This window comes from Ornithorhynchus anatinus, chromosome 12 (assembly GCF_004115215.2).
Source record: "Ornithorhynchus anatinus isolate Pmale09 chromosome 12, mOrnAna1.pri.v4, whole genome shotgun sequence".
Taxonomy (NCBI): Eukaryota; Metazoa; Chordata; class Mammalia; order Monotremata; family Ornithorhynchidae; genus Ornithorhynchus; species Ornithorhynchus anatinus.
Window position 1 is genome coordinate 50054595 of NC_041739.1, and position 24511 is coordinate 50079105.

At 43.7% G+C, this 24511-nt stretch overlaps 1 protein-coding gene across 4 annotated transcripts in view; it reads left to right on the top strand.

The window, feature by feature from the left end:
- The window catches only part of STPG2 (sperm tail PG-rich repeat containing 2), a 419016-nt gene that overhangs the window by 133008 nt on the left and 261497 nt on the right, over positions 1-24511 (top strand). The window lies entirely within an intron of this gene.

Here is a 24511-nt window from a genome sequence, read left to right on the forward strand (position 1 = left end):
GAACAATGGCAATAAACTGCGTCGAGGGGAAGAACATCTCGTAAAAACGATGGCAACTAAATAGAATCAAGGCGATGTACAATTCATTAACAAAATAAATAGGGTAACGAAAATATATACAGTTGAGCGGACGAGTACAGTGCTGTGGGGATGGGAAGGGAGAGGTGGAGGAGCAGAGGGAAAAGGGGAAAATGAGGCTTTAGCTGCGGAGAGGTAAAGGGGGGATGGCAGAGGGCGTAGAGGGGGAAGAGGAGCTCAGTCTGGGAAGGCCTCTTGGAGGAGGTGATTTTTAAGTAAGGTTTTGAAGAGGGAAAGAGAATCAGTTTGGCGGAGGTGAGGAGGGAGGGCGTTCCAGGACCGCGGGAGGATGTGACCCAGGGGTCGACGGCGGGCTAGGCGAGACCGAGGGACGGTGAGGAGGTGGGCGGCGGAGGAGCGGAGCGTGCGGGGTGGGCGGTAGAAAGAGAGAAGGGAGGAGAGGTAGGAAGGGGCAAGGTGATGGAGAGCCTCGAAGCCTAGAGTGAGGAGCTTTTGTTTGGAGCAGAGGTCGATAGGCAACCACTGGAGTTGTTTAAGAAGGGGAGTGACATGCCCAGATCGTTTCTGCGGGAAGATGAGCCGGGCAGCGGAGTGAAGAATAGACCGGAGCGGGGCGAGAGAGGAGGAAGGGAGGTCAGAGAGAAGGCCGACACAGTAGTCTAGCCGGGATATAACGAGAGCCCGTAATAGTAAGGTAGCCGTCTGGGTGGAGAGGAAAGGGCGGATCTTGGCGATATCGTAGAGGTGAAACCGGCAGGTCTTGGTAACGGATAGGATGTGTGGGGTGAACGAGAGGGACGAGTCAAGGATGACACCGAGATTGCGGGCCTGCGGGATGGGAAGGATGGTCGTGCCATCCACGGTGATGGAGAAGTCTGGGAGCGGACCGGGCTTGGGAGGGAAGATGAGGAGCTCAGTCTCGCTCATGTTGAGTTTTAGGTGGCGGGCCGACATCCAGGTGGAGACGTCCCGGAGGCGGGAGGAGATGCGAGCCCGAAGGGAGGGGGAGAGGACAGGGGCGGAGATGTAGATCTGCGTGTCATCCGCGTAGAGATGGTAGTCAAAGCCGTGAGAGCGGATGAGTTCACCGAGGGAGTGAGTGTAAATGGAGAACAGAAGAGGGCCAAGAACTGACCCTTGAGGAACTCCAACAGTTAAAGGATGGGAGGGGGAGGAGGCTCCAGCGTAGGAGACCGAGAATGATCGGCCAGAGAGGTAAGAGGAGAACTTAGATCACACAGCAGTTAAGCCTCACAACAAATTTACAGTCTAGAGACAGACAGACATTAATATAAATGAATCATTTCTAATATATAATTTATGTATCTATACATCTATACATTTATAGATCTGTATAGAGAAGCAGGGTGGCTTAATGGAAAGAGCACGGGCTTGGGAGTCAAACGTGGTGGGTTCTAATCCCGGCTCCACCACTTGTCAGTTGTGTGACTTTGGGCAAGTCACTTCACTTCTCTGTGCCTCAGTTACCTCAACTCCAAAATGGTGATTAAGACTGAGAGTCCCACCTGGGACAACCTGAATAAATGGGCAGAAGAATTAATGAGTGATGAATTGGTGGATGACCGTATGGATGGATGGATGAATTAATAAATGAAGCACTAATGGATGTATGAAGGAATGAATGAATTATGATTAGATGGATGAATCAATTAGTGGGTGAATAATAGCAAAGGCATTTGTTAAGTACTTACTATGTGCCAAGCACTGTTCCAAGCACTGAGCACTGTTCTAAGTGCTGTGAATGAGAAGTGGCTCAACTGGTGCTCCACCCTTCCCCCAATGTACCTTCATTAATTGAAGAAAGATGCATTTGAATAGAAGTGTCGTACTGTGGATTAATCTGAACACCACAGAAAAACCCAATTACTGACAGTAAACAAAAAGAAAATCCTGATTATTCATCTACCCTTCTATAATAGTTAATTGAGGGTTGACTGGAATTATCATTTGCCTCTTAAAATCCTGGCAGATTTAGAAGCATATTGGATTTTAACACGATTTCACTTCTTACACCAAGATTATCCTTGAATTTCTTCACAACCCAACTACTTGTATCCACTGCTATCTACTCAAGGAAATTATGTGGTTGTCAATGTACGGCAATTTCACAGCTTTCCGAAAAGGGTCCCGATGTGTCTTACAAAATCATGTTTCCTCCGTCTAATTTGAATAGAAAAGAAAACGTTAACTTCGAACCCCCAAATTTGAAGGGCGTTTTGTATGGAAGAAATGCTGAGGTGCCACTTAGCTATCTGTGGTTACCCGTGTCACTATAATTAAAATAATAAAGATTGAGTAGGTTGCCTATAAATAGAAGAACCTTTTTAGTCAGTCATCTGCCTTTTAAAGTAGTTTAATAGTTCCATGCTGAGTTCTCTTTCAACAGATTTAATGAAAATCAGCAGGATGTTGCCTCAGCGCGTATTGGATTCTGCTATCATCCTCGTGTGTTCCGTGGTGAGGGAGATTAAAATAGCATCTAATAAACTGATATTAACTGTTTGCCATTCCTCATTTGAGGCAGAAAGCGACTCAAGCCTCTGACAACTATTCTTCCTTCTCTGGAGGACGGGCCCCTGCTTCCCTGCTCACAGTGAGAGTTCTTGGGAACCAGGAATGGCTAAGTAGCAGTTTTGTAGCTTTATTCCCTATTCATTATGAATGTCAGTGAAAGTCGCTCTGAGGCATTCGGAGCAGGAAGTAATGATTTGATTTGCAGCCTACTGTGAAAATTTATTAATCTGAAGGGATCTCTGCAAAAAACCTCTTTGATGAGCACAAGAGTAACATATGCCTTTATCCGGGCTATTATTCATTGATCTCTGTGGATACGAGGGAGATAGGGTGATATTTTAAATCCAAAAAAAGTTTTCATGTTTTTCTGAACTTGAAGATGAATTCTGTGAAAAGAATTCATTTTTTTCCTCTCGAATTTCCTCATTATAATTGAAGATGAATAATCAAAGGGTTTTAATTGGTACCGGTTGTGCCACCTCTCAAGTCTCTGATGGAACATTAGGCGGGATTTTACCTCATTTGCTCTTTTTTCATCCTTTTATTGATTCTTTTTTTTTTTTTTACTTGTTTTTGACCAGCGTCTTTTAAAATCTGTTTGAGACCTGGAAGCAGTAAGTGAACTGTCCAAGGCTGGCTGTCTCCTGGGAATCTTCCTTCGATGCCAAGCCTCCCAGGACCTCTAGGTTATAAATTCGCCCTCTAGACTTTAAGCTCGTTGTGGCCCATGCATCTGCTATACTGTTGTATCATTGTTGATGCCTGTTTACGTGCTTTGTTTCGTTTTGTTTTTTAGTCTGCCTCCCCCCCTTCTAGACTGTGAGCCTGTTGTTGGGTAGGTATTGTCTCTCTTTGTTGCCGAAGTGCTTAGTACAGTGCTCTGCACACAGTAAGTGCTCAATAAATGCAATTGAATGAAAGGTAGGAGGGCGCAAGGTGATTGGATACTTTAAAGTCCTTGATGAGGAGTTTTTGTTGGATATGGAGCTGGATGGGCAACCCCTGGAATTTTTTGAGGAGGCGGGGTGATGTGCCTGAACATTTTTGTAGAAAAAGCAGCAGAGTGAAATATGGACTGGAGTGAGGAAAGGCAGAAGGCTGGGAGGTCAGCAGAAAGGCTGATGCAGTCATCCAGGTGGGAGAGGATGAGTGATTGTATCCATGTGTTAGCAGTTTGGATGGAGAGGAAAGGGCAGATTTTAACAACGTGAAGATGGGGCTGACAGGTTTGAATATGTGGGTCGAATGAGAGAGGAGTCAAGGAAGGATGACTCCAAGGTTATGGGCTTGCGAATCAGGAAGGATGGTGGTGCCATCTACAGTGATGGGAAAGTCACGGGGAGGACAGGATTTGGGTGGAGAAGATAAGGGGTGCTGTTATGGACATATTAAGCTTGAGGTTACGGGAGGACACCCAAGTAGAGCTGCCTTGAAGGCAGGGGGAAATGCAAGCCTGCAGAGAGGGAGAGAGATCAGAGCAGGAAATGTATATTTGAGTATCGTCCGTCTAAGGGTTGTAGTCGAAGTCATGGGAGTGAATGAGTTCTCCAAGGGAGTGGGTGTAGATCGACAATAGAAGGGGGTCCAGAACTGTAACTTGAGGGACACCCCCCCCCCCCCCCCCCAGTTAGAGGGTGGGAGGCAGAGGAGGAGCTCGCGAAGGAGTCTGAGGATGAAGACAGTCCCAAATGGGGCTCGCGGTCTTAATCCTTATTTTACGGATGAGGTAGCTGAGGCCCAGAGAAGCAAAGCAGTTTGGCCAAGGTCACACGGCAGACAAGTGGCCTAGCTGGGATTAGCACCCAGGTTCTCTGAATAGTCAAAACACATTAATTGGAATGTTTTCTACATTAGTGAAAGAGAATTGTATCCTGAGCTGCAGCTTCTTAGGATTTGATGGTTCTTACGTTATCTTTTAATAAGCAACTGACTTTGGAGTTAATAGCAATTGGTAGGGATGAATGTGCTACCCTCTTTTTCTCTTTCCCCACGATACAAGGAATGCCGGCCATCGGCAAAGGCGACGGTTCTACTGTGAATGGAGGTGGCAATAAATCAAGTCAGGCAGTTGTCACTGAAATCCCCAGCATAAGCAAGTGTGAACATATTAGCTTGAGAGAGTCATCGCTGCCATGCTACATTTCTCTTCGGGAAGAATTTGAATGACAGTTTTGAGCAGGAAAATGGGATTTTGCTCCAGAGTAGAAGGAAAACTTTTTCTATGTTTTGAGGGCACTTTCTTTCCCTCGAGAGGAGTTGCTCTTTAGATTCTCCCCTGACAGTTTCCCATCCACCTTCTTGAGCCCACATTCCTCTGGAATCATTAATATTAATAACTGCAATGATAATAGTATTTTAAGCACTTATTTGCCAAGCTGTGTTGTATGTACTGGGGTAGATAGAAGTTAATCAGGTTGAACCCATTCTCCCTAGAAATGAGTTACCCTTTGCATTCTTGTCCCCATGCTTTTCAATCCACCTCCTTGAGTCCACATCAAAAATAAAAATAGTAATAATTTGTTATCCCTATCAGGATCACCCCTGGAGAGTTTCCAGGACTCTACCAATCTCGACGGTGGGAGGGAGAGACAAGAAAAAGAGAAGCTTACCTGTTCCGTTCCTAGCTTGGCCACTGGCAAAAGGCAAAACTCTCCCTTGCTGGGTAGCAGCGGCACGGGAGACAGTAGAGGGCGGAGACTCAAGTTTACCGTGTGGAGAAGGCAATGGTAAACCACTTATGGATTTTTTCCCAAGAAAACGCTATGGATATACCACCATAATGATTGCAGATGTAGGTGGGGTGTTCTGGGAGGGATGTATTCTTGGAGTCTCTATGGGTCGGAGAAGACTCGACAGCATAAGAAAAGACAATTTGGTAAGTGCTTACTGTGTGCCATGCACTTTTCTAAACATAAGGGTAGATAGAGGTTAACAAGTTTAGATACACTCGCCCTAGAGATGCATTCCCTTTGCATTCTCCCCCATAGTTTCTAATCTACCTCCTTTATTTTTTTTATGGTATTTGTAAAGCAATTACCATGTGCTTTACTCATCAGGCTGGACCCAGTCTCTGTCCCATATGGGGATCCCATTCTAGATAGTAAGAGAGTAGGATTAAATTCCCACTTCACAGATGAGGTAACTGAGGCCTAGAGAAGTCAAATGACTTTCCCCAGGTCATTCAGCAAACACATGGCAGAATTGAGAGTAGAACTCATGTCCTCTGACTCCCAGGCCCGGTCACCCTGGCTGCCTAGAGAGGCCCTGAAAATGCCTTTGGGGTCTAGCTTCTGGGCTTCTCCGGTTTGGCTATGGAGGACGCCTTGGTTGTTCCGTATACCAGGGTAGAGCATCCATCCATCCAGAAATCAGGTCTGAAACTGGTTTATATTGGGTTTGGTTCGTTGGCTTTTTGTGGTGATTGTAGACCTGATGCTGCATTTTTAGGTCCTGGGCTGGGGCAAGGAAGTTCCCAATAAGTAAGGGCCCTTTGTGGGGGGAGAGAGTCTAAGGGGAAGGAAGCATGGGCCTGGGTATGAGTATTTGGGTTTTGGAGGTGTATATTCATGGGAGCCAGAGAAGAAGTTTTCTGTCCCGGGGTGTGGAGATGATTAGATGGGCTGTGCATATCTTGACACCTGCCACCCAATTTGTGAGATTATTATGATTATTATTTATTCATTCAATCCTATTGAGTGCTTACTTTGTACAGAGCACTTTAAGCGCTTGGGAGAGGATAATACAACAATAAACAGACACATCCCCTGCTTACAATGAGCTCAGTCTAGAGCAGGGGAAACAGACATTAGAGGACCTGATTTAGTGGGGACTAAATTGCCTAAAGGTTGTCTTCGGGTGGAAAAAGATGAGGCAGGGAACGAAAAGCAGCGGGGGTGCTTTTCAGAAGGACCATGATGTAATGGGAGAATAATGATAATAATGGGGATAATAATGATAGTATTGGTTAAGCACTTACGGTGTCAAGCACTGTTCTAGGTGCTGGGATAGATAGAAGCTATTCAGGTTAGACATATATCTGTCCCATGTGGTGCTCACACCTTAATCCTTACTTTACAGATGAGGCCCAGAGAAGTTAAGTGACTTGCCTAAGGTCATATAGCAGATGAGTGGCGGGACTTAGTAGTAGGTGGGCATTTAGGTGCTGAAAATCTCTTTCCAAGGCTATGCTGGTTGATGGAATGAGACTCAGTGGCCTGAGGAATCTCAGGAGACTGGTTATAAAGGAAAATAAGCTAATACCCACAAATCTGGTTATTTTTATGTGAGCCTCCGACGGTAGAGTATAAGCTCCCCCTGGGTGGGGAATGGGTAACTTTGTTACTAGGCACTTGAGAAGTACAGAGTAATAATAATAATGATAAATGTGGTATTTTTAATTGCTTGCATTGTTCCAGGCAGTGAATTAAGCACTGGGGTAGATACAAGTTAATCAGGTTGGTCACAGTCCCTGTCCCACATGGGGCTCACAGTCTTAATCCCCATTTTACAGATGAGGTAACTGAGGCACAGTGAAGTGACTTGCCCAAGATCACACAAGACAAGTGGCAGGGCCAGGATTAGGACCCAGGGAGTAGAGTGATATTTATAATAATTATGGTATTAAGTGCTTACTATGTGCCAGGCACTGTACTAAAGCACTAGGGTGGGTGCAAACAACTCGGGTTGGACACAGTCTCTGTCCCCTGTAGGGCTCACTGTCTCAATCCCTATCTGAGGTATCTGAGGCACAGAAAAGTTAAGTGACTTGCGCAGGATCACACAGCTGACAAGGGGCAGAGCCGGGATGACGTGTGGGAAGAGCATGCACCTAGGCTTGGCCACTTGCCTGCTGTGTGACCGTGGTCAACTCACTTAACTTCTCTGTGCCTGAGTTTCCTCCTCCATCTAATTGTGATTCAAACCCTGTTATCTCTCCTCCTTAGGCTGTGAGCCCCATGTGGAACAGGGTCTGTGTCCAATCTGATCTTCTTCAGCGCTTAAACAGTGATCGGCACATAGAAAATGCTTAAGAAATATCATTATTATTATCGTATCTACCTCAGTGCTTAGTATTGTGCTTGGCATTTAGCAAATGCTTAACATCACAATTAGTAGTAGTAGTAGTAGTATTTTGTGAATACCATGGATTGCTCTACAAACAAATGGGTTTGGGAGCAAATTAAGCCAAAGTGGTCTTTGGAAGGCCAAATGACTTAGATTAGCATAGTTTGGGCACATCATCAGGAGGACTGATTCTCTGAAGAAGACACTAATGCTAGGAAAAGTTCAGGGAAAACGTGAAAGAGGAAAACTAGCAGGTAGATGGTTAGAAACTACGACAATGATAACGGAAGAACCATCAGCAAGGTTACGGATTATGGCAGAAGACAGGATGTTCTGGGGAAAATGGATACAGAGAGTCTCTTTGAATCGGAAATGACTCGATGGCACTTGATGATGATAAGGGTTATTATTCTTATTAATGACAAGTTTACAGTTAAATCCTATATCTGATGGAGAAGCAAAATATATACATAGTCTCTATGAATCGGAAACAACTCGATGGCACTTGATAATAATAATCAATGACAAGTTTACAGTGAAAAACCCCGTATCTCTGATGGAGAAGCGAATGCCATCTACAGAATGCAGAGTACGCTCACACACCCCTACCCTCTCACCTCCTCCCCCGCCCTAAACACAATCACACTCTCCCACTTAATGTTATCTTTTCTCCCTTGTTGGTTAGCTCAGAAGAACATAAATGCCGAGTCCCACTATTCTGTGATTTCCCTTGTCATCCTTTCCTTATCGTAGGTTGTCGTACAAGGAAGGGTAAAGAGACCGAATGCACATATCGTACTTCTAAAATTTCTGGAGGCGGACAAGTAGGTTACTGAAAGCAATTTTTTCTTTCCTCTTTAAAACAGAGGTGGCTTCAGCGGGTTTATTATAACATTCCTTGTAGGGTAGTTGGAGACCCCAGAGACAGAGGGATCCAGAGGCAGATAGAGACCAATCAGTGGTATTTATTGAGCGCTTACTCTGGGTAGGGCACTACCCAAGTAGGAAGCAGTATGGTGGAATGGATAGAGCACGGACCTGGGGGTCAGAAGGTCATGGATTCTAATCCCTGCTCCACCACTTGTCTGCTCTGTGACTTTGGGCAAGATGTTTCACTTCTCTGGGCCTCAGTTACCTCATCTGTACAAAATGGGGATTAAGAGTGTGAGGCCAGTGTGTCCTGTGTCCAACTTGATTTACTTGTATCTACCTCAGTGCTTAGAACAGTCTTAATCCCCATTTTACAGATGAGGTAACTGAGGCCCAGAGAATTGAAGTGACTTGCCCAAAGTCACACAGCTGATAAGTGGTGGAGTTGGGATTAGAGCCCATGACCTCTGACTTCCAAGTCCATGCTCTTTCCACTGAGCCACGCTGCTTCTCTATACCCCAGCACTCGACCCAAGGCTTGATACATGCCTCCCAACCCCATGGCGTGGCTTGGGAGTCAGAGGATGTGGGTTTTAATCCCACCTCTGCCACGTGTCTGCTGTGTGACCTTGGGCAAGTCACTTCACTTCTCTGTGCCTCAGCTACCTCATCTGTAAAATGGGAATTAAGACAGTGAGCCCCACGTGGGACAACCTGATTACTCTGTTTTTACCCCAGCGCTTAGAACAGTGCTTGGCAAATGGTAAACGCTTAACAAATACCAATATCATTATTATTATTATTATTCTTATTCATTCAGTCATATTTGAGCGCTCATTGTGTGCAGAGCACTGTATTAAGCGCTTGGGAGAGTACCATGTAAAAAGACACATTCCTGCCCACAAGGAGCTCACAGTCCAGAGAGGGAGACAGACATTAATATAAAGACATAAATTACAGATATCTACACGTGTGCTATGGGGATGAGGAAGAGAACAGTGTAGTAAGCGCTTCAGAGAGTAGAATGCCACAGAGTCAAGAGCCAAGTTCCCTGCTCACAACAAGGTTACAGCCTGCGGGGGAGACGGACTTTACTATAAATAATTTATAATATATAATCACGACTCTTCCTTGAAGCCCTTACTTTCCCTACTCCTTTTCTCTTCGGTGCTGCCCTTGGATCTGTCCCCTTAAAACACATGAATATTCACCCCACCCTCAGTCCCACCTAATAAATAATTATGGTATTTGCTAAGCACTTACTCTGTGCCTGGCACTGTTCTAAGCTCTGAGGTAGATACAAGATAATCGGGTTGGATACAGTCCCTGTCCCACATGGGGCTCATAGTCTTAATCCCCATTTTACAGATGAGGGAACTGAGGGACAGAGAAGTTAAGTGACTTGCACACAACAGACAAGTGCCGTGGCCAGGATTAGAACCCATGACCTCCTGACTTCCCGTTCTCTTCCCACTAGGCCAAGCAGACCTAGACCGTGAGCCCGTTGTCAGGGAGGAATTGTCCCTATCTGCTGCCGAATTGTACTTTCCAATAAAATACACTTTCCAATTGTACTTTCCAGTACAGTGCTCTGTACACAGTAAGTGCTCAATAAATGTGATTGAATGAAGGAATGAATGCAGACCCCACTTGTATACACAGTTGTAATTTATTTTAATGTCTGTCTTCCCCTGTAAACTCATCATGGGCAGGGAATGTGTCTACTGATTTTTTTTTGTGTGGTACTCTCCCAAGTGCTTAATACAGTGCTCTGCACACAGTAAATGCTCAATGAATACCATTGATTGATAGGTAATGCCATGGAAACTGAGGCCATGGGATGCTTCTTTACTGAGAAATGCTTACTCTGGGATTGAAAGAGGAGGGGGGTCGTGACCGTAATTTGTCGTGTGCTTATTTTTACGTGGCCCTTTGGGGAGGGCCGTGAAAGTAAGAGATACCCTCAAATGCCCCCTTACTTTCTTCTTCCTTCTCCCCTCTTTTCTTCCTCCTTTTCTCCTTCTCTTTTTGTCTCCTGCTCCCCTTGTGGCTAGACTTGATTTCCATCAGTCAATCCTATTTATTGAACGCTTACTGTGTGCAGAGCACTGTACTGAGCACCTGGGAGAGTAACAGTATAGCAGACACATTATCTGTTCACAATGACTTACGGTCCGGAGGGGGAGACGGTTCTTCTATCACCCCATGTCCCACCCCTATTTTAATGTTACAAAAATTATGCAAAAAGTGGGGCAATTGTAAGAGTAAATATGATAATTCAAATGCGATCCTCTGTGGATGGTGAGGGAACAATCTTCCAAGACAAATAGAGCAATTCTCTTGCCACCTAGAACACAGGGAAAAATATAACTCAATTCTAAGTACTCCAAGAACTTTCTAATCACCTTATCAAAAGTCTTTTCTTAAAAATTTAGTTTGGAGATCAAAATGATTTCACTTCCTATTAAATACTTACCACTTTAAACAGTAATGGCTTAATTGTAAAAGAGCATTAGCAAAGCAGATCATACGATCCAGACCCACACATTTGAATGGTTCACCGGGGTATGAGCTTTTTCCCTTTCCCTTTGATCGACGGGGGAGGAAAAAAACTTCTACACATTAAACGTTTGTCAGGAATTCCCAACATGAGCCCAAAATGCATGATTACATCTGTTTTTCATATTCAGCCTTAGAGCACACACTTAGGGGTCTTTTCTTCTACTGATGTTCGGGTGATTTAATTAGCCCTGTCCCACTAATGCGTTCATGGGAAAATAGGTTCTGTGATTAGATGGCTTGCACAGTCTTATAATTATTCTAATGGTTTGCCACAGTGCAATAGATGAACTGTGCACCAGTTTCACTTGTAGTGTAGGTTTTCTGATATTTTTGCTCACTGAAATCTACCATCCAGGCCTGCTTTCTGAACTTCTTTTGCCATTGATCTGGTTAGTGCTTTTTTCTCTTTCCGATTGAGAAAGTAGCCTCCCCACACATAACAATCATGATAATGATGACAAAAACTGTAACACCTTTAGTATGTGCTAAGCACTGGGGTAGATGAAATACAATCAGGCCAGAGTCAGTTCCTCTTCCACATGGAGCTTACAATTTGTGGGGAAGGAGGAGAGGTATTTAATCTCTATTTCACAGCTGAAGAAGCTGAGGTATAGAGAAGTTAAGCGACTTGCCCAAGGTCACACAGCAGACAGCGTGGCTTAGTGGCAAGAGCCCGGGCTTGGGAGTTGGAGGTCGTGGGCTCTAATTCCGCCTCTGCCACTTGTCAGCTGTGTGACTTTGGGCAAGTCACTTCATTTCTCTGTGCCTCAGTTACCTCATCTGTAAAATGGGGATGAAGCCGATAAGCCTCCTATGGGACAACCAGATTACCTTGTATCTACCCCAGCGCTTAGAACAGTGCTTGGCACAGAGTAAACACTTAACACATACCATCGTGATCACCATTATTACGTGATAGGGTCCAGATTCAAACCAGATCTCTATTTAAAAGAGAGCAGTGTGCCTTAGTGGAAAGACCAGGGGCCTGGAGGTTCATCTTTGAGGTTCAGTCCTGGCTTCCCTCCTATTCTCCATCTAGACCCCCTCCCTTGGAGAAGTCATTCGCTCCCGTGGCTTCAACTACCACCTCTATGCAGATGATTCTCAAATCTACATCTCCAGCCCTGATCTCTCTCCCTCTCTGCAGTTTCACATCTCTTGTCTTCAAAGCTTCTCTACTTGGATGTCCCACCATTACCTCAAACTCAACAGGTCTAAAACAGAAGTCCTTATCTTCCCACCCAAATCCTGCCCTTCCCGACTTTCCCATCACTGTAGACAGCTCCACCATCCTCCTATCTCGCAAGCCCGTATCCTTGGTATTATCCTTGATTCCTCTTTCATCCCGCATATTTCTTGTCTTATGCCATCGAGTCGCCTCCTACCATATCAATACCACAGACACATCTCTCCCAGAACACCCCACTTGCATACACAATCCTTCTGGTAGTGGATCCGGAGAGTTCTCTTGGTCAAAAGAAGTGATTTACCATTGCCTCCTTCCACGCAGTAAATCTGAGTCTCCGCCCTCTCCCATGTCGCTAATCCCCAGCACGGGGGAGTTTTGCCCTGTAGCAGATGGCCTTCCACTCCTTAGCCACTGGCCAAGCTGGGAATGGAGTCAGTAGGCCTCTGCTTGACTCTCCCGCCCATAGCCGAGACTGGTAGAGTACCTGAAACTCCACCCGTCACTAAGTCCTCTCAGTTCATCCTTCACAACATTGCTAAAATCCTCCCTTCCCTCTCCAGGTAGACTGCTGCCATGTTAACCCTGTCCCGCTTTGATTCCTCTATCAGCCTCCTTGCTGACCTCCCTCCCTCCTGTCTCTCCCCTCTTTAGCTCGTACTTCATTTTGCTGCTATATCTTCGATACAGCTCGCTCTTATCAATGGATCCATCATTTGCTTTCATAAAGCACTTACTCAGCACAGACCATTGTACTGTGCGCTTGGGAGAGTGCAAGAGGGTTAATACATGTGATCCCTGCTGTCAAGAAGCTTATGGTTTAGCATGGGGGATGGACACTCAAATCAATATACAGGTAAAGGAAGCAATAAAGGTCTGTACCTCAGGTTGATTGAAGTACCACATTCGTAAGGAATATGGAAATGTGAGCCCCATGTGGGACAGGGACTGTGTCCACCCTAATTCACTCATAATAATAATGTTGGTATTTGTTAAGCGCTTACTATGTGCAGAGCACTGTTCTAAGTGCTGGGTTAGACACAAGGGAATCAGGTTGTCCCATGTGGGGCTCAGTCTTCATCCCCATTTTACAGATGAGGTAACTGAGGCACAGAGAAGTTAAGTGACTTACCCACAGTCAAACAGCTAAGTGGCAGATCTGGGATTCGAACCCATGACCTCTGACTTCAAAGCCCGTGCTCTTTCCACTGAGCCATGCTGCTTCTCTACCTACCCTAGGTCTTAAAAGGATAGTTTACACATAATACGTGCTTAAATACCACCAAAAAAAATGTGGAATTGCTAAAGTGGGGAAGACAGAGGTAGAAATAGGATGGGGAGATGGGGGATGAATCAAGGAAGATCTCCTGGAGGAGGTTTTTTAGAAGTGTCTTAGACATGGGGAGAGCAGTGATCTGCTGGATGTGAAGGTGAAGGGAGACCTGGGCAGAAGAGAGGGTTTGAGCCAAGGGGTCAGCAGCGAGAGAGGCGGGAAGGAGGAACAGTGAGTAGGGTGACTTGAGAGAGAAGAGAGCTGGCTGTAGGCGGAGAGGAAAAGGATCACTTACTGTGTTCCAGCCACTGTATTAAGCGCTGGGATAGATACAAACCAGTCAGGTTGGACACAATCCATGTCCTACGTGGGGTTCACAGTCTTAATCCCCATTTTACATGCGAGGTAACCGAGACCCAGAAAGATGAAGTGACTTGTCCAAGGTCATGCAGCAAAGCCAGAATCAGACCACTAGGCCACGCTGCTTCTGCGTGCTGCGGATTGCGTGCCTTGGTGCCGGTGGTCAAGAGTTTCTTCCTTCATTGGAAGGCAAGCCCAAACTAATTAGCTTTAGAGGTCACGCAGTCTAAAAAAAAAAAGACAGTTTTATTCCTCTTCTAAATTATCCCTGTGGTCTTCATTTCCTAAAATATTTTGTTTCCTTATTATCCAAAGCAGAATGTAGCGATCAATTTTCATGGGACTTCCTGGCTGTTGTTAATTGAGGAAAGTATTTTGCTCCCGCTCTTGGACTCTGTAACTGATTTTCCTGGTCCTGCAGCAGGCATCATCCAGAGAGAAGCAAAAAATATGGGCAGAATGCCATGGGGTGTCTCGAGCTGAGTGGCCCGAAGAGAAATGGAGACTCTGAGATTTTAATGAAATGCACATGGCTCCGCCATTCCCCTGCTGCGTGACCTTGGGCAAGTCACTATACTTCTCAGGGCCTCAGTTCCCTCATCTGTAAATCTGGGGATTCAATACCTGCTCTCCCTCCTCTTTAGACTGTGAGCCGCATATTATTATTATTATTATTGTTGTTATGGTATTTGTTAAGCATTTACTATGTGCCAAGGACTGTTCTAAACTCTGGGGTAGATACGAGGTAATCAGGTTGTCCCATGCAGGGCTCTCAGTCTAAATCCCCATTTTAGAGATGAGGGAACTGAGGCTTAGAGAAGCTAAGTGGCTTGCCCAAGGTCACTCAGTAGACGGGTGGAGGAGTTGGGATTAGAATCTACATCCTCTGACTCCCAAACCCATGCCCAACATGAGGCCTGATTGTGGCTTAGTGGGGCTTGGGTTCTAATCCCGGCTCTGCCACCTATCAGCTGTGTGACTTTGAGCAAGTCACTTAACTTCTCTGTGCCTCTGTTCCCTCATCTGTGAAATGGGGATTAAGATTATGAGCACCACGTGGGACAAACTGACTACCTTGTATCTCCCCTAGTGTTTAGAACAGTGCCGGACACATAGTAAGCACTTAACAAATACCATCATTATTATTACTCCAATGCTTAGTAGAGTGCTTGAAACATAATACGCGCTCAACAAATACTACCCTTACTATTATTGTTTCTGGAGCTCGTGAAATCATGTAATAAGAATCATTATCATTAGAGGAAAATAAAATATGGGCTTGTTCCCATGTGGGGGGGTCAATCAGTCAATCAGTAGTATTTATTGAGTGCTTTCTGTGTTTAGAGCACTATACTAAATGCTCAGAAGAGGACAATATAACAGTGCTGCTTAGATGCATTCCCTGCCCATGGTGAGCTTACGGTCTAGAACTAACTTGAGGCCTTTGCTTTCTATTTTCCTTTATTAATCACCAAACCTTCACTGTGCACAATACTGTACTAGGTATTTGAGGGAACGTGTAACAAAAATAGAAGACACAATTTCTGTCCTCAAGGAGTTGCATCGTAAAATACGATTTCATAAGAGAGGATAAACAGAAATTGACTCCGATGTTGAACAGGAGGCAGCGTATTTCCTTTCCGCTCCGGTCGGCAGTGTAGACCCAAGCTCTATCTCAAGTTCTTCCCCCAGGACCTCTCCGAGGGTGAATTATGTGACTTGAGATGAACCCAGGGACCCTCAGCTCCTCTGACTGCTCACATACACTCACAGAAATCACCTCCAAGGGAGTCCTGTAACTTATCTGTGGTATTTACTGAGCACTTACTCTCTGAGCGCTCTGGAGACTAAAATATAACATTCGGTAGACATGTTCCCTGCCCACAGTGAGCTTGCAGTCTAGAGGAGAAGCTGTTGCTTCTCTCCTGGCATTTTCCCCAGGATTAAATCTCTGCAGTCTATATGCCAGATGCCCCTAAACCCTCTAGGCCACGGGCCTGGGTTCTAATTCTGCATCTGCTACTTGTCAGCTTCCCCTATCTCCCCCTAGGCATTCCTAGTTTACCACTTACTACCAGTTTAATGGACAGGTCCCTTTCAGAGCAGCACAAACTAGCGGGAACTGTTCAATCATGCAGTGGTGTTTATTGAGCGCTTTCTGTGTTCAGAGCACTGTACTAAGCACTTGGGAGAGTACAATATATCAGAGTTGGTAGACTTGTTCCCCGCCCATAATGGGCTGACAGTCTAGAGGGACAAGAAGGCCTGCATCTCTTAACTGGTTTACCACAGTCCATTTTCCCTTCCTATTAGGGAGGAGACAGATTCCATTTCCTTGAATTCCAAAGATCCTTTTGTATGCCAAGGAGTTGAGGGGGGTAAAAATAGGAATAAAATCTGCACTCTGTATCAGTTTTTACCATTATAAATGGGAGATATTTGTATCTTTTCTAAAATTAAAATTTTATTTAGTGACTCACGGAATTGATTTTATTCCCCAGCCGGAGCCTTTGAAACTCTAAATAGCTTTCAGTCCTATTGGATTTTCACTGGGTTTTGCAGATTTTTCTTCGTGAAACTTGCCAAGAAAATGGTATTTTTTAATTTTTCTGACATCTGCCTAATGAAGACATGAAGCAAATTAAATTATGGGTAGTCAAAGAGGAATTTTCAAGATTAAAATTATGCAGAAAGGCATTCAATATTTTTCCTAATCATGAATTGTATCGCAGAGTCACCGGAGTGAAAACCTACCCGCCCAAGGAGATCAATTGGCTTCTTAGACCAATTTCTGTGTTGCCCGTATTCCCAGGAAACTGATTTCCAGAATGTCTCTGAAGTACCATCCGTAAAATGGAGAATTCAGGCGGAGTTTGGAGGGAATTTGGCCTCTCCCAAGTTTGTGAAGGCATGTTGTAGAGTTTCCCCAGGCTAAAATGGGAAATCTAATTCCCCAGACTGTTAAAGAAACAAAAAAGCTTGCAATATTTTCAGTCCTGATTGTTCTCCTAGGAAGTAACAGCACCAAGAATGTTATTCTCATAGATGAAGGGCTAGAAGACACTTAGCAAATTGCTACAATTCGAATCGAGGCAATATACCCCGTTTGGTCCTTTGGTAGATATTCCAAGTTAGGTTTGATCTTCATATTTTTGAATTGCACTGTAAGTCCTAGCATCTTATCTTTGCTCTGAGTTTGTTGGCTCATTTGCTTCATAAATCCAGTTCAATTAAACCACTATTCACATTTTATTTGATTTGTTTAGTTTCTGAACCATTTCAGGCTATTTTATTAGATCTTTAGAAGGGAATAATTACATTATGCGTTAGATGTTGTAAAATTGCTACTTGAAAAAAGAGGACAAGTAGTGAAAATGAACAGTTGATGTATTCAGGGGGAAATGGATGAGTTGCCTGCTTAGAAATGAGAGACTTGCTGAAAAGAACTATCCAAGACAGATTCTCTTTAAGGCATTCCTAGTTTGCTGCTTAATACCAGTCTGATGGACATGCTCCTTTCAGAGCAGTGAAATTTGAAATCTGTCTTTTGTTTAGAAAATCTTCATATTAAGTCGCCCGAGAAATTGGCATGAGCAAATCAGACCGATCCATTCTAAGTGGATTTATTCTTTGTCCATTAAACTCCATTTCCCGTCACATTCCTTAGTACATCTCCTCAGAAGTGTCATAAAGGGATGGATTTCATATTAACCCTGAAGACTAGACTAATTGAAGTGGTTTTTTCTTTTACTAGTAGGAGCTGCCATTTCTTTTTTTATTTGGTACAGAAATTGTCTTTATGTTTTGTGCACAATTTGCACTCCGATAAGTTTCACGGATAGACCGACTTATAGGATATAATTCAGTGAGTGTCGTCGAGGCTGTAAGCTCGTTGTGGGCAGAAAATGTGTCTACCTCTTCCAATGCTGTTGCATTGCACTCTCCCAAGTGCTTAGTACAGTGGTCCGCACACGGTAAACAATAAATACCATAGATTGACTGTTAATGTATAATGTTGGTATTTGTGAAGCGCTTACTACGTGCCGAGCACTGTTCTAAGCGCTGGGGTAGATACAGGGTAATCAGGTGGTCCCACGTGAGGTTCACAGTTAATCCCCATTTTACAGGTGAGTTAACTGAGGCACAGAGAAGGTAAGTGACTTGCCCACAGTCACACAGCTGACAAGTGGCAGAGCCGGGAGTCGAACTCATGACTTCTGACTCCGAAGCCCAGGCTCTTTCCACTAAGCCACGCTGCTTCGCCAGCGTGTATAGGCTGATACACCTGTAGAGCTGTCTCCATTTTGCAGATGAGGGACCGGAGGCCGGAGGTCACACAGCAGACAAGTGGGGGAGGCAGGATTAGAACTCAGGTCCTCTCATTCCCAAACCCGGGCTCTTCCCAGTAGGTTTCACTCTTTTAGGGTGAAGTGGAAGACACCTCATTTCTCATCACATTTTTCTCCGTATTATTTTTTCTGTCTCTCAATACGAAATCTTCTGCGACGCGTGCATCCCGTGACTAAGAAGTTGGACTTTGCTAGCATAAGGGGATGAGAATCCATGCATATAATAGGCATATTGTTTTGTTCGAATGCAGATTTATATTGTCCCTTGCGCATCTAAAATATAATGTGGTCTTTTGATTTCCTCATCAATGAAAAGTGATGGAGCATAGTTATGGTCTGCATGTTTTATGATGCCTAAGAACATCATTAAATAATGACATATTCACTTATTAACTGGAGCTAACAACATTTTAACTAGACGAGTGCTGAGAATGCTGAAATTATAATTAAGTGCAGGTACTGAGTAATAAATGCTTCTGTTATTTATGTTGCTAATCTAAAAAAAATCTTAATAGGAATCATTTTCTCCTCCCTCTATATATGAGAAGGGGAGTGTGAAATATGAAAAAGATTTTGCATCCCTTTACAATTCATTATCAAAACCAAATATAGTTTTAGATCTTAAAACTGTGGGCAACCCAGGAACAGAACAGGTAAGCTGAAGTATGATATGCTTTCCCATTGTCTTATTATACCTGCGATGCAATTTTAAAGCGCGATTATTTATCATCTTTTCATTTGTCAATACAAAAGTCTAGGTTTTAATGGCTTAGGTAAAAAAAAAACAACACAAAAACAATCCACATGAAAACACTTTAATTTGCTGTCAGGACATCCCATTTCCAAGAAATTGCCAGATGAATATTGTAGTGTACGACACCCTCTTCTCAGCCCCACTGCACTTACATATCCGTATCCATATCTGCAACTTATTTCTACTGATGTCTTGTCTCCTCGCTCTCTGTGGGCAGTGAATGCATCTGCCGACTCTGCTGTAGTGTTATTCAATCCCAAGTGCTTAGTATAGGACTCTGCACACGGTAAGCATTCAATAAATAAAATGTTTGATCAATTAATAACTGTGGCATTAAGTGTAAGCTTGTTGTGGGTGGGGGACATGTCTACCAACTCCACTGCATCATACTCTCCCAAACACTTAGTACTTAGTCTGCACACAATAAGCACTCAATAAATGCCATTTATTGATTGCTTACTATATGTCAAGCACTATACTAAGTACTGAGGTAGATATAGATGATTAGGCCCCACAAGTAGAAGGAAGAACAGGTATTGAATCCCCATTTTGCAGATGAAGGAACTGCAGCCAAGAGAAGTTAAGCGGCTTGCCAGAGGTCACTCAGCAGAGAAGTGGCAGAGCGGGATTCAAATTCTCCCATGCCTTTGCTCTTTCCACTAGGCCAAGCTGCTTTCTTAAGCTTTGAGCTATTAGCTTCTTAGGGTAAACTTGATAGCATCAATAGTCCAGCCCGATGGCCATTTCAAAGCAAAGATGGTTTCCCTGAGAAGATATCATCATCATCCTTGTTATGATCATTACAACATTTATCAAGAGCTTTCATTATACCAACTTCTGAAGAGGTTCAGCGAAATCAATGAAAATGCCATCCCTGACCTTCAAAAGGCTTCTCTATTGGTGGGGAAGGACAGAATTCAGCAAGGAGGAAATCGAATGTAGAGTACAATCAGTGCTTAGAACAATTCTTCAGTGCTTTGAACAGTGTTTGGAACATAGTAATCACTTTACAGATACCATTATTATTATTATTAATAGAGACCCCAGAATTAAGGATTAATATTAAATTAACTTCCCCTGGTCTTTGTTTATTATGAAAATAACCAGCACTGAATCAAGTATCCCAGTGTCCTATGCAATAACCCTGATGTCAAAGCAGGGTTTTCTTTTCATTTCAAAATTCATTTCATAGTGCTGTCATAAGAAACCTAATGATTTATAACGAATGAAGTTTTTTTCTAGTTTCAGCTGGGATTCTGGTTTAGCCTCTCACAAAGAGACAATATCAAAATTGCCCCAAATGGGAACAAGATCATGGGGTTTTTTTTCCCCCTTAAAATGCATCTGATGTTTGTGTTCTCGTTTTATGCTGTCAGTATCAGTACACTGTGCTGCTGCTGATGCAACAGATGAGCTCTGTTGATTATTATAACCACAGAATCAATCAATCAGTGGTATTTATTCAGGGCTCACTCTGTGCAGGGCACTGTGCTAAGCACTTGAGAGAGTACAGTATCACAGAGTTGGTGGGCATGTTCCCTGCCCACAAGGAGCTTACAGTCTACAGGGGAAAGACAGACAATATGTGTAAATAAATTACAAATTTGGACATAAGTGGATCTAAGATATGAGAAATTTTAATCCATCATGCCTACTGATTCCATTCACATAGAAAGCAGGGTCCACACTGAAAATCCTAACACTTATTCTTGATGTTCAAAGTGTTTTTCATCATTCTTATTAATTATATCAATTAACCAATTGTATTGTTGTGTGCAGATCATTGTACTAAGTGCTTGGGAGAATACATCAGTTAGTAGACACATTCTCTGCCCACAGAGAGCTCGGTCTAGAGTGAGAGACAGGCATTAATATCAAATTATGTATATATGTATAAATGTGTATATATATAACTGCTGTGGGGCTGAGGAAAAGCTGAATAAGGGGAACAAATCAGGGTGACCCAGAAGGGATTGGGAAAAGAGGAATTGGCTTCTTGAAGGAGATGTGTCTCCAATAAGGCTATGAAAGAGGGAAAAGTAATCTGTTGGATTTGAAGAGGGATGGCATTCCAGACCAGAGGCAGGATGTAGGCAAGAGGTTGATGGAGAGATAGATGAGTTCAAGCATAAGTGAGTAGTTTGGCATTAGAGGAGTGAAGTCTGTGGGCTGGGTTCTAGTAGGAGAGCTGTGAAGTGAGGTAGGAGGGGGCAAGGTGATTGAGTGCTTTAAAGCCGATGGTGAGGAGTTTCGGTTTGATGCACAGGTGGATGGGCAATCACTGGAGGTTCCTGAGGAGGGGGGAAACATGGACTGAATTTTCTTTTAATCTTTTTTATTTTTTAGAAAAGAGATCCAGGCAGCAGAGTGAAGTATGAAGTGGAGTGGGCAGACACAGGAGGCAGGGTGGCCAGCAAGGAGGTTGATACAGTAATCAAGGTGGGATAGGATAAGAACTTGGATTAATGTGATAGCTGTTTGGATGGAGAGGAGAGGGTCGATATTAGCAATGTTGTGAAGGTTAAACCAGCAGGATTTATTGACAGAATGAATAGGTAAGTAGAATGAAAGAGATAAGGAGTCAAGGTTATCGCGAAGGTTTCAGGCTTGTGAGACAGAAAGGATGATCGTGCTATCTACAGTGATGGGAAAATCAGGAGAAGGACAGGGTTTGGTGTGAAGAAGGGACTGGAGAGGGGCAAGGGAGATATTAGGGAGCTCGTGCCTGATGGCTTCAATTTTCTCAATAAAATAACTGGCCAGGTCATGAGGGGCAAGAGATGGGGGAGATGGGAAGAGAGAGGATTTTAGATGGAAGTTCAATGTCTGGAGCAACTGACAAGGACAGTTATCAGTAAGGGGGGAGAAATAATTTTGCCGGGCAAATTAAAGCATGCAAGGTTGAACTTGAGGTGGACAAGGTTGGCCTGATATTTAGACTTTGCGGCTCGTTAACAAGAGCAAAGCAGGTGGACTGTGGAGGTGATCCAGGGAATTAGGTTAGTGGTACAAGGTTGACAAAGGGATAGGGGTTTGAGTGAGAGAGGGTGGTGTTGAAGGTGTCAATTTGGCCTTCAAGGAAAGGTAGTTTCAGTATGCAGTCTAAACTGGGCATGATGATTTGAGAAAATCGGATGGGGTCTAAAGATTAGAGGTCTCTGTGCGGGGAACAGGACAATTTGTGGGGAGGCTGTGTGTGGGTGAGAAGGCAGGTTGTGTGGTCACAGGGATTTCAGAAGGGTTGAGGGTAGAGATTGTGGAGTGACTAGAGATGATGAGATCAAATGTGTGTCCAAGTTGGTGAGTGGGAGAGATGGGGTGGAACAGGAGGTCAGGGGAGGTGAGGTAAAGAAAGCAGACAGCGGAAGGGTCATCAGTAACATATACATGGATCCTGAAGTCCCCAAGGATCTGTGAAGGCATGGAGAGAGAAGAATATGATGAAAGGGATCCACAGGAACTTGATATTTTTATCAGTTAACATCATTTTTTTCATTACATAAAAACCCAGTAAGGTGGGAGATGCAGAAAGGTGGCAGGCACCCAAGTTGCCACTGGCTAAGATATTCGATTTGAGCACAAGCCAAGAGGTTCTGGAGGTTTTGCTCTTTGGAATTTAATAATAATTATGGTACCTGTTAAGCATTTACTATGTGCCAAGCACTGTTCTAAGTGCTGGGGTAGATACAAGATAATCAGATTGGACAACCCCTGTCCCCCATGAGGCTCTCAGTCTTAATCCACATTGTACAGATGAAGTGAAGTGACTTGCTCAAGGTCACACAACAGACATGTGGCAGAGCTAGGATTAGAACCCCTGATCTTCTGACACCCGGGCCTGTGCCCTGTCCACTAGGCCATGCTGCTTCTCTCTGTGCTCTGCCATTCCTGCATTTAATTGCAAGGTAGACTCGAGAGCCCCGATGATCAGGTGCTTTTCGACTCTGGGGCATAAATGATCCGTGGATCACTTCCTTGAGCAGCCTGCCATCTCTCTGGCAGTTTACTTGGCAGCCCCAATGAGATAATTCCCCTCTCTCTCCGTTACTTGGCTAGGAGATCTCATTCCATCTTTCTCCTGTATTCCCTTTTCCTACGCTTCCCAGCAAGAACAGGAATGGCTGGTTCCTTTTCTTCTTACCCATGAATATGGATTCGGAATGGAAAATGCCTAAATTTGATATCCTCTCCAAAATGAAAAGTCTGAAGATCGTGAGACAGTGACGGTGTTTTTTGCAGTTCATCTTAGGAAACCGGGACACCGGTTTGAGGAATTCTATCATTTTCTTTGATATATTAGGCCGCGGATCCCCAGTGACTAGGATGGCGACATTTAAAAATTGCGCAATAAATAATGCAAAGGACAATTTAGTTTAATCCTATAAAATACATGAAAAAGTTTTAAAATAAGTTTCAGCCTGACATTTCCTCAATAATGTTAATGAATGACCGAGGCCCCTATAAAGCTCCTCATCTTTTCATGTCTAATAAAGATATTTGTAAAATTACATTATATTCAGTACATAATTGAGTTACAATTCCAAGTCAGCCTTTCTGCATTTGGCCATTTGAAACAGATTTTGAAAACTGCATGGACTGAGATTAGATTTTAAAATGTCTGGCATTGAAGAATGTTTTCCTTTTAAGTAGCAATCACATTTCCTATGAACTGTGGAGTTCATCTAGATATGAGGAGCTATTTGAAACAAACAAACCATTAAGTACCGGCAACTATCTGACACAATAATGAGTGACCCAGTAATCATATGGGGAACAAAATAAAAGTGTAATACGAAAGGCTGGTATTAATTCAGTACTATTCTGTCTGTAATCCAGAGAAAATGTTTGAAATGTTTAGAAAAGGCCCCAAAAGGGGGAAAAATGTCTGTCAGCTCTCTTATAAAGATGTTGTCTTAATTTGGTACAATTTTATTTTAAGGCATAAGGCAGGGAAGGGAAGGTTTAGAAAGATTAATTCACTCAATCTTGTTTCCTAAGTGTTTACTGTGTGCAGAGTGCTGTACTAAGCACTTGGGAGGCTACAATTTAACAAGATGTTATGATTCACCAAATATCTTTTCCCATGACTCTCCCCAAGCGCTTAATACCGTGTACTGCATCTCAATAAATGCAAATGATCACTCTATCGAGGTAATTTATTGCAATGTCTGTTTCCCCTGTAGACTGAAAGCATTTTTTTTTTTTTTAAATTGTATTTAAGCGCTTACTATGTGTCAAGCACTTTTCTGAGCATTGGAATCAATATAAGTTAAGCTGGGCACAGTCCCTGCCCCTCGTGGGGCTCACAGCCTAAGTAGGAGGAAGAATGGTATTGAATCCCCATTTTGCAGTTGAGGAAACTGAGGCACAGAAGTGTCTTAACCAAGGTCAGAAAGAGGCACGTGGGGAAGCCAGGATTAGAACCCAGGTCATCTTCATCCACTAGGCCACGCTGCTTTCTGAGGGCAGGCTTCGCATCTACCAGCTCTATTGGACGGTACTCTCCCAAGTGCTTAGCA